The sequence below is a fragment of the Bidens hawaiensis genome, unplaced genomic scaffold (assembly GCF_021521415.1).
Source record: "Bidens hawaiensis isolate Kalapana, Puna unplaced genomic scaffold, B.hawaiensis_p1.1 tig00020931_1, whole genome shotgun sequence".
Taxonomy (NCBI): domain Eukaryota; kingdom Viridiplantae; phylum Streptophyta; class Magnoliopsida; order Asterales; family Asteraceae; genus Bidens; species Bidens hawaiensis.
In genome coordinates this window covers 343,323-359,122 of record NW_027493235.1, presented here as the reverse complement: position 1 = coordinate 359,122, position 15,800 = coordinate 343,323, and the positions used below count along the sequence as shown (strand labels likewise).

The following is a 15,800-nucleotide window of genomic DNA, read 5'->3' as shown; positions in this document are numbered from 1 at the left end:
GTTTTTAAATAATTTAAGAGTTTTTAAATGATACTAATCCTATATATATTAAAAACCAAATGGTTGTCATCTCACAAGTTTACTATTCATGAAAAACAACAATAACAACCATATTCTGTATAAATCCCATCAATAGCAAAGCTGTTAGCAGGGTCTGGGGAGAGTGAGATATAGGCAAACCGTACCTCCATCCCAAAGGATAGAAAGGTTGCTTCCAGAGAGACCCTCCGCTCGAAAACCATATGCATGGGATTAATAATAATAGTTTTTTACATCTATACATGGCATCTCTACTTTCCACGTTGGTAGTTACAACAAATTCATTTAAACTTAATATCATTTTATGTCTAACTATATTGATTTCTAAGAGTTTTGTAAATATAGTTTGAGAGAGACACATTTTTAGTCCTTAACTTAAAGTTTCACATATGTATTTTTTCCCTTCAAAGTTAAGTTTCATGTGTATACGTTTTTTGTCCATCAACTTTTGTTTTCCATGTTTCACATATATATTTTTTTGGCTACTAAATTTTGGTAATGAAACTTTTTCCACGTAACTTTTGGCATTACGAATTGAACTGATATCGACTGATTTCCTGTCGCGTGCTAATCGCAACGCACGGTTACTTTTGCATTGCCACACAAGTTTCACATATATATTTTTTGACCCCTCAACGCTTGTTTTACGTATTTACTTTTTGGCTCATCAACTTGGGTAATGAAATTTTTAGCCTTACATCTTTACTATTCGTTCCATTTAACTTTGGTAATGAACTTTTGCTACAATAATTTATTGTAACACATCGAACTGATATCGACCGACTTTCTGTCACGTACTCGCTAAAATGCACGCTAGCTTTTCAAGCATATAATGTATTTAACCCACTCCGCTGCAACACGCGGGTAGAGTTACTTGTTCCTATTATTTTTTAAAAAAAAAATAATAATTATATACAACTATACACACTAATACGGTAATACATTATACACATACTACAAATAAAAAATAATAATATTTCAAATATCACAAATAATAACCCAAAGTCCTAAACCGTTTGCCCTCCATCTCACATAATGTCATGATGTAACTATTTAACTAAATTAGTAAATAGAAGTAAAAGATAACTAGATAAGTATCAATATATCACAATCTGACAATCATTTAATGATAAATGATTCAAATCGTCAATCAATTAATTTAAAAGAAATTTACCCATTCCGCTGCAACACGCGGGTAGAGTTACTTGTTCCTATTATTTTGTAAAAAAATAATAATTATATACAACCATACACACTAATACGGTAATACATTATACACATACTACAAATCAAAAATAATAAAATTTCAAATATCACAAATAATAACCCAAACTCCTAATCCGTTTGCCCTCCATCTCATCTCACATGATGTCATGATGTAACTATTTAACTAAATCAGTAAATAGAAGTAAAAGATAACTAGATAAGTATCAATATATCACAATGTGACAATCATTTATGATAAATGATTCAAATCGTCAATCAATACAGTCAAAAAGACAAAAATGTTAAAAGAAAATTACCCACTCCGTTGCAACGCACTGGTAGAGTTACTTGTTCCTATTATTTTTTAAAAAAATTAATAATTATATACAACTATACACACTAACACGGTAATACATTATACACATACTACAAATAAAAAATAATAAAATTTCAAATATCACAAATAATAACCCAAAGTCCTAAACCGTTTGCCCTCCATCTCATCTCACATGATGTCATGATGTAACTATTTAACTAAATTAGTAAATAGAAGTAAAAGATAACTTGATAAGTATCAATATAGCACAATCCGACAATCATTTAATGATAAATGATTCAAATCGTCAATCAATACAGTCAAAAAGACAAAAATGTTAAAAGAAAATTACTTATTATTAGAATTTTGGAGGTCACAATTTGGATATGGTCGATACTCTCATATTCAATACTCGATAGCTTTTGGTCTTCTAGAGGTCACAATTATGATTTTGTAATCGGTCTTTGGTCTCTCAATGTTTATGAAATTCAATCGTCCACTGCATGTGTATATTTATTGATTATTGTTGTTGTTGTTGTTATTTATTTATTTTAAATTTAGTTTGGACCCAATACCTCAAATGGGTTATGGTTATGGATAAAAAAAATTTTGGGCTAATATATAATAAGGAGATTAAGATTTACATATATTTCATAAAAAAAAGTAAGAAAATATATATAAAAAATAGATACATATAATTTTTATGCACCCTAAAATTAAGTGCCCAAGCCGGTTGTTAAATTTGCTCTATGCCCAAGCCTGACCTGTTAAGCAAGTTTAAACAAAATTATCTCTTTAACTCTTTACACTCTGTTCCTGAGTTTCATTTAACAAGAGAAATGAAAGGAAAGGAAAGGAAAATGTGTGTTTTTAATTTGTGTTTCCAAGTTTAATAAAAAGAAAGGAAATTAAGCATTCTGTGTGTTCCCGAGATGGAAGGAAAAGAAAAGAAACTTGTATTTTTAATATTATACCCTAAAAAGAAAATTAAAAAGAAAAAACATTCTAACATGCCAAAAAGATGGCAGTTGTCTTTCACAACATCTATACGTATAAAAGATGAAGTCAAGAGTGTTCTAGAATTCATCAACTATGCCTATGATGTATATTTGGGTTCACCAAGTTTTCGTCAGTATGTGCAATATGTGCATATATTGTTCACCATCATTGTCCCACATGTTTATCCACAGTTGAAACTTTTATAAATGGCTAAATACAACTGCAATGTGGAAACACAGACTCAATATTCAATGCCACACATCGTGCAGATATCATATGGGATATTTTGAGTAATAATATGTTTAAAGATCTGTATTTCAGTTGTTTAAAACTTTAAATTAGTTTTTCATTTTATAATTAATGCAATTTATTTGAAGGCCTTATAAGGTCAAACCGTGAAACCAAACCGTTATTAACGGGTCGGTTTTGCATTTCGATTATTAGAAACCGTTAACGGTTCAACTCACGGTTTGACCTAAAACGGTAAAAATCGGACCGCGAACACTAATATATATGTTTCGAAACACCATTAAAGAATTTTAAAGCAAGATTTGAGAGGATTTTTGTATTTTATGAACTGAGTGTTAATGTCTCCTCCAAACCGTTCCTTCGAAATCAAACTGTACCACCCTTATTGCAACGACACTTAGCCGGTATTCATATTTTCACATTTGGACCCCTCCTCACCGCTTGCCGTCTAGGATTGTGGTTGTTGCCTTCTTTATTCACAAACTAGGTTATTGACCCGTGTGCTACACGGGTGGAAATATAAAATTCGTCAATTAAAAACATTTATAGTTTCAAACGACAATATATATTTAAATAATTTTTTTGAGGCAGGAACATGATTTATAATTGCAAGTTTTATTCAAACGGAAACATAATATTGAAAGTCGTATACTTAAAAAAAGTGACATTACATGGTAGAATGTTTACAAACAAACTTTAAAACATAATCTTCATAAACTACTAAATATATTTCTTTAATGAAAGAAAAAGACGTTCAAACTCGTTTGTCATAATCTCCGTATCATAACATAGCTCCTCATTCAAGAACCGATTAGTAACCTTTTACCAGCATCATGTTAAAAACAATCTTTTATCATCCGAAAACTTTGAACCAAAGGATTTTGCGAATCTAATATTGTCTTCAAGTAATTACCTATTTCTTTATCTAACATTTCAAAACTTGATTTTGAGTCCCTGTATATGAATATTGAAATTGGTTAAATATATATTTTTTAAATTTATATTTATTTATAATTCTAAAAAAAGTATAAGACGAAAAAAAAGTAATAGCTATTACATACCCAAAACTCCGATATTTTTCCACACATCATGCACCACACATCATGCACAGGCCCGATTTCAAGTGAGTAAACCTGCACAATATTAGCACATAAATAATGATAACCAAATAATAAAATCATTAATCTTAAAAACATTGATTAATAATACAACTTATTAAATCTTGTAATCTAAAGCAAGAACATTTTCTCTCTTCACATGGTGAAATTTTATAACATGTTTTCATTCACTTGGAAAATGGTGAAGTTTTAAAATTTATTCTACACATATTATCATTTTTATGCCATTAAAACATTCAATTTGAAGCTTTAAACATTTAAAGTAGTCAATTTCTCATAAGGAACCAAATCTCTTCAATTTCATAGCCAATGACTCTTAAAGCAGTTGCAACTTGCAACAGTGACCATTAAACTTGCTATGGATCAACCAAATGGATCTGCAAAGCCAATGACTCTTAAAGCAGTTGCAACAGTGACCAAATTGCTATGGTTCAGTTTTGTTTTTTAGCAGTTCAGTCTTGGTTTTTCAAATAAAAAAAACACGTGACCAACGGTTTGACCTAAAAACTGTCAAAACCGGACCGTGAACACCCTTAAGAAGTATGGTACCACTATTAAAGTAAATTACCTCATTTATGAAACAAATTATGTGGAAAAACAGCATGCTCATATTAATTTTTGATATAGGATTATTCCTCACAAATTAGATGGGCCTTTAATAATCATGTTGGAATTGAGCCCGTTAATAAAGCAACAGATGATCATCTGTAAGGTATATCTTCTGTATTCTCCAACAAAGCAAGAAGCTGATCATGGTGTTGGATGGCAAGCAAGTCAGTTGGAAACTGCCTAAAAATTTATCACAAGCATGTTTATAAAAACGTTACCAATAAGAAGAGCATATAAGAGAACGTAAAAAAAAAAATAGACCTGATATCGTGAACCAGTAACCTCCACGCATGCCAAGAACGCTACCAAGGTTTTCCCACATCCCATGTCTCCCTGCAAAAAGATAAAACAGACATGCAAAAAGATAAAACATGTTAAAACAAAAAAAAAATACACCATTAAAAATCAAGCAAATGATATAAATCTTACGTGTTATTCATCAGAAGGGTACTTTGCAACATTTGTGGATGATACTCTAGAATTTATGGGCTTAAAAAGATAATAAAACGATTAGTAAATAGAATGAAAAATAAAAGAAAATAGTAAAGATCTTATACATTGATCATGCCTCCTAACATCATCCTTGGTTAATTTTCGCCTTTCAAACTAAAATTCAAGTTTTGAAATCAACTCTTAGAATGGTTCAGATTCCAAATTCGCGAGCCCATGAATCAACTAATGCCTCCTGCAATGCACATTAGTGATTACCCTGAAGAATGATGATTATTAGATAACAAATGATCAGACCTCTCGTAATGGTGGATATTTTTTGGGCACCGCGTCAAATAAAAATATAAAAAATCCATAACTTGTAAAGTTATTTAAGTACATACATTTGTGATTACCTAACAAATTTTGCCATCACAGTCTGCAATTTAATCATCAGTTAAATAAAAATACCAAAAATCCATAACTTGTAATTAAAGAAAATGATTAGAAGACAAACCTGCAATCCTTCTGCATAACTAATTCCAACTCCAGCATACTAACCTGAGATTAAAAGACTTAAAACATCATACACCAAAAGAATTATTTACTCTATATACTAAGTTTTAATGCAATAACCATTATAGAACTAACCTGAGATTAAAAGACTTAAAACATGTCATTTAACAACAAAAATTATTCTCTATATAACCAAGTTTACTGCAACAATGATTAAACTTCATAGTGTGTACATATTCAACATGGTTATCAACCGACATCGGTTCATTAGAAACCGAATTCAAGGACGAATTTAGCAAATGACTAACCTTGATTTGATTGGGCTGGCCACACTTCACCAAGAATGAGCCAATGGTAAGGATTGAAACCGAGAACACCACTTTACAATATTTCAATAATTATAACACTTTACTATACTCCAATTACCATCCTCATCTTTCGTATTAAGTTATTAACAAGAAGTTATAAAAGTTCTAAGCATTTCAGTACACGACCAAAAGTAACAAACAAAAAAATCTAAGTATTTCATTGAAACACTTGAAAGGCATTCACACTTTCTAAGCATCAATAAACAACTAAAACCATACAAAAATGAACCAAGAATGACAGAACAGAAGATGATAATTCAAACCTGATAATACGTAACTGAACTCGCAAATGTCGCCTCCTTAATGTATTCATCTGGTCAAAATTTTCAACCCATCAAAACAATTACTTGCTGCTTGTTATGAAAAAAAGGTTGTATAGACAATGGTTAGGGAAAATTATCAAAATAGTCAAGTTTGAACATTTTTTTTAAATACGCACTCGGATTTAAAATACGCTTTCATAGTTATCCTTTAGAATTTTTCACTCAGATTTAACATAACACTTTCATAGTCATCCTTATTTTTAACCAACTAAAACGCGTCACATCATCCAAGTAAACCAAGGCTTCGTCGACGCTTTTTGACACTAAACCCATGAAAAATACAACAAATTCCCATGTTTGATCACTTCGAGAGTGACACGTTTCCACTTGTAGGCTAATTTAGCCTACCAATCCACCTTATTCGTCACACCGCCATGTAGATCATTAATCCAAATTAGCCTACGAAATAATATAATTTCACTTTTTTATAATGTAATTGATCAATTCGGAATCATTTTGGTCAGTTGGTCACTGACTCCAACCGAAATGAATCTTTTCAATGTTTTATGACTTTATCCGAACGCAGTATTGTCTCGCTAGCTTACCTCGCCCGTCCGTTTTTCCGTATAATTAAAAGATGTATGTGGTGTTTTCCAAACATTTTGTATAAAGCATCTTAATGTGTGCTAGAAGTCTAGAACTAATATCCCTTTTCGGTTTTATATATAATTATACTTACAAAACATCTGGAATAATTAACTAACAATGCATGATACCTTACTTACATTTTGTGAGGTGCATAATTAAAAATAAAGTATCTAATAACTATATCCATAAAGGAAAAACCGAACATATCCTTTTATCCTTAGGAGAGAAAGAAGATTTGATATGGTACCCTACATTTGACAAAAACCTTAATTAACAACAGTTGATGCTAAATAAGCTTCATCATGAAGTTATACCAGGTTCTCTTTGTCGGGTTACTCGGGTATATATATACAACTCTATAAGATAACTTGACCCTCTCACACAACCACTAAGTTATATTTATATTCCTTAACTATAGCCCAAATGAAAATGAGGGCAATTATACTCATCTTATGTACCCAACTATTAGCAACATCACTTCATCATCATCTAATACTCTCCAAGGGTCTAACCCAACAACAACTTCAAGGTTAACCTTCATTCCACTTAATGTATACACCATACATACATGTTTGTGTGTGTGTGTATTGATTTGTATCTCTCTTTATTGTAGGGGTTGAGGGGGTGGAGACGGACAATGGTAGCATGGTTCAAGTTAAATATGAAATCAAGGCCGGGAAGGGTCCATATGGTGGTGCCAATATGAACCGTGATCCACGTGCCTCCAAGAACAACACGCCTTCATCACACCTTTCACGGGTCCTTTATATCAGTACTGGTATCAGTGTTAGTGTTGGTTTCTTTATGCCTTTCTTGTTTGGGTTTTAATAAAATGTCAAAATTGGTATATGGTCTTGTAACTTGGAAAGAAGTTGTTTACTTTATAAGTTGTAACATGTGATATATATTGTATCTTGACGAAGAAAACACTCTAATTAACAATAAGCTATTTATAATCAGATTAAAAAAAATAATAATAATAATAATTCCTTTTTGTTATTATATCATAACAACTTTCATTAAATGAATAAAATATGAAAAAATTGTTAGATGTCATACAAGTACTTGCTAAAAAGCTTCATATGTTGAGCTTGTAGTGAAATGGCAATAGACAAGCTCCCATCATTAACCGGGCTTGGTAAAACGAAACTTAAACCCTCGTACGCGATCCCACCGGGGCCCATGAATATGGGCCGACCCCATCCGAAGTCAGCATCATGAATCGGTAGCCTAGCCCAACTCGTTATTCCAAGATTCGGGCATTTAAACGTGTGGGCCCCACGAACCAAAGCCTTAAGATTGGGTTGTAGCTCCAAATAATCAAGCGCCGACTTTAAATAATCGTTGTTCATCTTCACTAGCGCGTCACGGATTACACTGGCAGCGTACCAGGTGGGCTTAGATTGAAGCTCACCTGCTACCGCTATCGGAGTGGTGGTAAAGATAACATTCCCAAAATAGCCGGGTGGCAGGGCAGGCTGTAGGCGGGCCCTCCCATCAGTAGCTATGTAAAGCTTGGTGTCCTGGTCATCTTCCAGGCCACGAGCTTTACACACGGACCGCCAAACATGGCCCGAGAGCATTTCATACGAACTATAGTTGATTGTGTTACCGTCTTCTTTTGACTTTGCTTTGAGAATGTTGAGTTGGTCTCGAGTCAACTTAAAAATCGAGACCACTGTTTCATCCGATTGGGCTTCGGGTATGGATTTCATCGGTGGAGCGGGATGGTACTCAACATGCTCGAAAACGGGTTGTGGTGGGTCTCGTGCTTGGAGGAGGGTCCGGTCAATGAAGGGTGGGAGACTAAGGTCAAGGCCCCGGGCCATATCGGACCACGCATTAATAAAATGCAACCCGGACGCCCCATCCGCGGCATGATGTTGCATCCCGACTCCTAGCGAAACTCCACCACATTTAAAATAAGTTATTTGCAATACAAGCAAAGGGTACGACTCAATCCCGAGCGAGTAATCCACGGTGGGGATGAGTTTCCGAAGCTCTAAAGTCGGCGCAAAGTCACTGAACTCATCAACCACACCATTAGACTCGGCTTCCACAAACAACACGCCTTGTCCTTGACAATCGATCTCAATTCGACCATCTTCGTCTCTAGATAACCGCCCGCTCATCGGGTAAAAGGGGACCAAGGTCCGGCCCAAAGCCTCCTTCATCACCTTTGGATCAAAGAAGCTGGTAGAGCCATTGGGCCGGTAGAAGTACACACTTGGTGTGTGGAAGTTGGGGACCACAAGATCAACATTGGAGTTCCATAGTTTAATGTTTGGTGTTTCCTCGGATGGTTTAACCATTGTGGATTCTTTAACTATGATCTTCATGGGATTAAATGTTTTGTGTAGATGTTTGATGAAATGACCAAGAGAATATATATATTATATATTGATTTGGCCTGAGATGGGTTAAGGTTTGGGTGGGTATTTATAATTTTGGAGCTCACCTACCGCAAACAAGGCCAAGTCAAAGTTCAAAGTTGACAAGCAAAATTTTAGATATTAAATTACTAAATAACAAGATAAGTAAATACACATGCTGATGTTCAATGATTTAAATTAATTAAAACTTTAAGCTTGTCTTAGTTGATTTTCTGTTTTAATTATAGTACATTGAATATAATTAAAAATATGCATTTTTATTTTCATTGAACAAAATATTTATACATATACAGACACATAGTAATTGATACAGACTAATTTTTAGCTGAGAACTATGTTAATCTTATAAACACGAGTGTATATTACATTCAATTTGGAGTGAATTGCATTTTTCGTCATTTATATGTTTGTTGATCAAACTTCAGACGTTGTCCTTTACAAATAATGTATTTAAAAACAAGAAAAATTAAGCATGTGTTGTTGTCATTTTTTCTTAAATTTTTTTATCTATTTATTTATTTATTGATTAAGTTTAAGCATGTGCCAAACACATAAGGAAAAATAACATCCTTTTCTCATCCATTTTATCTAACGTGATTAAACCTCATACGCTAAATAAAGGATAAAACATGAAATTTTATCAAAAGATAAAGAACAATTTGATATATGAGGTGGTTGTGTAACCACTAATCTCTCTTTTTATATGGTCAAACATAAACTAAAATGTTTATATGATTCTTAAATTTTTTATTTGAAGTTGGTGGTTTATTCAACGTGATATACACATAAAAAGAATTCGTCAAATCACTAATCATTTAACTAGTTAAATTTGTGATCCCACTAAAAAAGAGATATATAGAGGGAGACTAAATAAGATTGTTTAATTTAATATCTGAAAGACTTTGAAAAGGTAAAAATTTACGAATAGGAAACCGGTGGGATGGTGAGTGGAAGCCCAAGAGAAGCACGTCTTACCGAAAATACCAAATTTAAAATTGTGTTGTGGGTCCCACTATAAGTGGTAGACTAGTAGGAAAATGCCAAGTTCGGTGGGCCATTCATCACTGGCCCTACTCGATCATCTCTATTCTTTGAATGCAGGACTTTGGGGGTACCAATCCGCTGTCCGCCCATTAATCCTGACTCGGAGACCCTGGGAAGGATACCAACCATAGGTGCGAAAACCTCATGACCTAACCTGGAACCCTTATTCTTTTGTCACATGTGGGATTTAAACCTAAAATCTCTTCCTTTTTAATGAGTCTTTGGATGTCTCGCTTCAGTCACTTTTAGCTAGATTAATCTTTTTAGTATTGAAAATTATCACACTTTAAGGATCATTTAACAAAATAATAATCATTATGTCATATTCTCTATCACTGATTTTATTTGTGTTGGGTTTGTAGGGCCTTGTTAGGACCCAATTATTAGTTGAAGTAAAAAAGAGGATATGGATATGGGACGGTTGGCCCGAAACTTAGTTTGTTTGATATTAATCTTTATTACTTAATAAAGAATACCTAGTTATTATCGTGGATGTAAGTCACTCTAAACCGAACCACGTTAAATCCTTAAGTTCATTTATTGCTACTACGTGTGTTTGGTTTCGTATGTGCGCGCTAATCCCCAACATTTTTTTTATCTTTTTTCATGAATTCTTAAGCTCATTTATATTCGTCACCAGCTACACCACCACCACCACCATTGCTGTAACACTCTTGTCAATAGATTTGTCGTGGAATTTTGTCACATATTTTTCAATTTTACCATATATTTTGTCACATTTGCGGGACCCTCAATACGAGCTACTTTTGCTTCGATCATGTATGGGAGTAGGTAAGTTGTTGTTCGGCCTCAGACCGTACCAGCCCGAGTATGTAGGGGAAACTGTTTCTGTTTTTGACAATCGCCTTCGGGGGGTGGTTGAGGACATCGTGGTTTGTGGTGGTGCCTTCGTTGGAGATTTTCAATGGCGGTTGGCATCATTTCCGACTCGTTTTGGAGGTTTGGGTTTATGTTCAGCTTCAGACGTATCTACATACGCGTTTGTGGCCTTGAGGGCACAATCTTGGAAATTGCAAGACCACGTTCTTCGAGATTGTGGTATTAATGGGTTTGACTCCGATTATGGGAGTGCGATAGATCGGTTGCATATTTCACTTCCTGATTTTAATATTAGCGGTTTCTCTAATAAAGACACCGCCCCACCTAAAGCCCAACATGCTTTGGCGAGTGCCCTTTATAGTGGAATCATCCAGAGTTTGGAAGTGAAGTTTGATTTATCTCCTCGTCAAAAAATGTGTTTTTTTGTGCCTTCGATCTCCATGGGCTCAAGATTTCTTAAGTGTTATCCATATTGAAGGATTGGGCCAGCATATGTCGGCTTTGGAGTACCGGACCATCCTTAAGTATCGGTTAATGATTCCTTTGTTTCCGGTAGACGAGCCATGCCCAGTTTGACACAAGGTCTGTTTGGATTCTTTTGGCGAGCACGCAATTCATTGCAAAGAGTTACTTGGGTTTAAATACAAATATGATTTGGTGAGGGATGTTCTATGCGATGTTCTTAAACAGGCCGAGATTTCAGCTAAAAAGGAGGCTCCCGTAAACTTTCTTACGAATCCTCTTGAAGGAAGATTTACGTTACGACTGGCCGATATTCTTGTTTTTGGGTGGGTAGGGGGGAAACACGCTTGTGTGGATCTCACAGGGGTCTCCCCCCTTGTTGGGCTAAGGGACAATGGGTTTGTTGCCTGTCAGGCAGCATTGAAAGCGGCCTCGGGTAAGGTTGTTAAACACGAGAAAGCTTGTTGGAGAATCAACACGTGTTTATCCCCTTTGTCTTTGACACTTTTGGTTACTTAGCTCCAGATGCCGTGGACCTTCTAAACAGAGTTCAAAAAGTCATGCATAGCAATTTATCGGTTTATAAGAATCAAAACTTTGTTTTTAGTAGGATTGAGTTTGCTATCCAAAAGGCGGTTGCGACGCAGCTTGTTGTCCGCTTACCTGTCACTTCATTGTAAATCGTTTGATGTGTAATGAAACTAATTAATAATGTGTTAAGCTTTACTCCTTGTACAAAAAAAAAATTTATCAACCACCAATACATTATAGTCTAATAATTACAATATGTAACTGCTTTTGTAACAAGTGAGATTTTCAAACAATTTATGTTTAGTGCGATAGTGGTCCACCTAGAGACTCGATCATTTATCAAACATCAACTTGATGCCCTTTACTTGTAAGCATATGCTATCTATTTTATTAAAAAGTTAAGTGACAATGTGAAATTACATGTTTATAATTATAAATCCAAGCCTCAAACAACCAACCGATTACACTCGACGTATGCTACGTCTCCATGTATTTGTTGCCAAATTGACAAACGGCCACTGGGCAAGGGTTCTTCAAACAAGTGTATGGTACGCCAACCATTATACCACGAGTCACTTGCAATAATTTATGGGTCGAAAGGGCCGTAAACCCTTACGAGTAACGAAATATATAAGCTAATTTTTTTAAACGACATTAACGTTGTAACAATAAAAATAACAAAAATATAGTAATAAAATCAAATACAATAATAGCTAACCGATGATTCGTGAAGCTCTCGTAGCATTCTTGACAGCAAATTGTTTGATCACCACTTCGCAGTATATATTATCCAAATATCCAATCGTTCAACCGAATAGCGGAACAACTATAAATAAAATAATCCAATAGCTAAAACTTAAAACCATACCCTGATGAGTCACTAAGTTGGTATGGCAGTGGCAGATGTTCTGTTTGGTGGCGCCGACAGTGGTGGACTGCTGGAGATGGTGGTGATTGATGGCAGGGAACTAACGCTACGTTCCCGAGTTCAACTTAAGGAAAGAGGGAGAAAGAATAAGAGGGTTGTGTTCCTGAATTTTTTTAGGGAAAAGAAAGAGAAGGAAAGTAGAGGATGGTGTGTTTCCGAGTTTCATTAAAAGGGAGAAAGGAAAGAAAAGATAGAAAGAAGAGTAATTGTTTCCTTCAAAAAATGGAAGGAATTGGATGAAAAATAAAGGAAAATAAAATGAAGGGAAAGGAATGGAAATGGTTTGTTTTCCTTTTCATTTATTCGTTAAGTAAACTCGGGAACACAGCGAGAAGGAGGGTTGGAACTTGGAATGGGGAATGATAATGACGAAGCGTCACCAGCCAGGGGGCCTTATTTTGATCGGCGTTTTCTTTATTTTTTTTACGGATTATTAATCTTTTTTTATTATTATTGATTTTTGTCATTTTGGTTTGTGCCTAATAACCTAACTTTTAACCATTGGATTTAGAATAAGGGGGTGTTTGGGATTTCTTATTTTACCTCCTTATAACTTTTCATTAAGTTAATAAGTTACAACATTGTAACTTATGAAACTTTTCCTCTCATAATATAAGCAATCCCAAACATTTTATTACTTTTTAAAAAGTTTATAAGTTATAAGTTGGTGAAAATAAGCAATCCCAAACACCCCCTAAAAATTTGTTTGGACCAAATATTTTTTAGAGTGATCAAAATCCATTTAATACATAAGAATTATTTTATAAAAAGTAAATATATCAACTTTTTGCCCCCGAAAGAAAAGTGTCCTGATCGAAGATGCGACTCACACACCTTCAAAGCCAGGCCTGCCGCCGGGCAAGGGTTCTTCAAACAAATGTATACTATGCTAACCATTATTCCATGAGTCACAATAATTTTTGGGACTAATTCTCCTTTTTAAACACCAATTCAACATAATGGAACATATAACACCAAATTCAAGTTCGGATACACCATGATTAACATTATTAACATTTTTTAATCATATCAAGCAAATGATCAAACAAGAATCCCATATCACCATATAAATTATCATCTTTAACTTTCAACACACATTGCACAATTGTAACTACATGAATGATAACCCAAAAATTCTAATTATTTTACACAAATGTTGATAATTAATCTCAATCATTGATCAAACAAGATTAACAAATATAAAGAGTTTTCTTGGTTTTTTTATAATAAAGTTAATGTGCTTATTTTTACCTAGTTTATATACAACAATAAAAAAATATAAAACAAGAAGATAAAGATTAAGATCCCAGTCAAACTTATCAGCTTGTTATAGTCAACATGAGTTGGCAAGACTTATGAGCCTGAAAAAGCTTTTGTTTTCTATTTTTCTCTCATTCTAGTCACTCACTCACTCACTCCCACTTGATGTACTTGCCATTGACTATCGAAGCACACGTGTTACTTCATAATATTTACTATTTAGTATGAAAAGGACATCTAGCATGATGCTAAGAGTCATCTCATAAAACTTTAGTTAACTAGAGAAAGTACATCCTTGAGATCAATCACAATACCTGACCCATTCCAATGCTGAGATGCCATCATATACGCTTGTAAAGTTATATAATTAAAGTCTCAAACATAAGACAGAGAGAATTGACCAGACCCTTTAAGAATAATATACTAAAGTTTATGACCACTACGACTATGAGTTCACTTATTTACATGTAGTTTTGTTGGTGCTTATCAGTCACTTATATATATGTTGCCTGCACAAATTAAAGATCAAACGTTTTGCACTATAGGTTGATAAAACTTTGGGTTTTCTTAGAATAAAGATTAACTGAGACTTGAGAGTTAGAAATATATATTAATTAACAAGCTAAAGTTGGTCACTCATTCACTAGTACAAACTCACAAATCATGTAACTTAAATCCTAGATAGATAATATCAATAATTACATAACACATAAGAAAATTAAGTTTTTCTCTAATAATAAACATACTAAAATGAAGCATTAATACACAAGGATTAAGTGAAAATAAAATTAAAAATTTTCAGGCATATGATTCGAGTATCAGGTATTGGTAAAAGCATATGTGGTTGGGTCGGGCATCACCTAACCTTATACCCGAATTTTTTTTAAAACTAGTTCCATACATGGCCCTATACCCATCATGTTTTGAGTATACTCGTCCCATATATCAAGTATACTTGGCGGGCTCAGGCTTCTTGCCATCCCCAAAATGTGAAACTTATTGTCATGTTGCATCATTTAAGTGTCTATCACAAACACTGTTTGAAACTTGCGAACACTCTTTACGTGTTTAGCCACATCTGAAACCTGCGGCACACACGGGGTAAATTTACTAGTTTTAATTACAAAATAGCACGAAAATATATTACTACTCTAAAATAAAATGGTTACAATAAAAAAATAACTTAACATAAAAAAAATCAAAACTAAGATAGTTAGTTATTCATGTATTTTGCCTTTATTTCGGCTCTCTTTTCATCGAAGATGTCGCGATCATCCCCAGTCAAGGGTCACTGTTAGACATGAGCAACTTAAGATCTTGGACCATTTGTTTTTGTTCCTTCAACTAGGTAGTAGATCAGTTTTCAAGTCTAAACTTTCAATTTGCGATTTGAACTTCAGTTGATTGAACAACCGACGACTTTTTCCACACTCACGCCCTTGACGTCCCTATCGAGGCCGCTTATACACATCCAAACTAACTGAATTAGACATGGACGCCAACCCACTACACCAAGTCTCCTCAAGTCCCGATCGATAAACAAACACGAACTAAACGAATAACTCTCGTTGATATTAATCAG

The 15,800-nt window shown here is 34.1% G+C and overlaps 1 pseudogene; it reads right to left on the bottom strand.

Moving 5' to 3' along the window:
• Positions 1-7,759: 7,759 nt before the first annotated feature.
• Positions 7,760-9,194, bottom strand: LOC143562341 (shikimate O-hydroxycinnamoyltransferase pseudogene; annotated as a pseudogene).
• Positions 9,195-15,800: the final 6,606 nt, after the last annotated feature.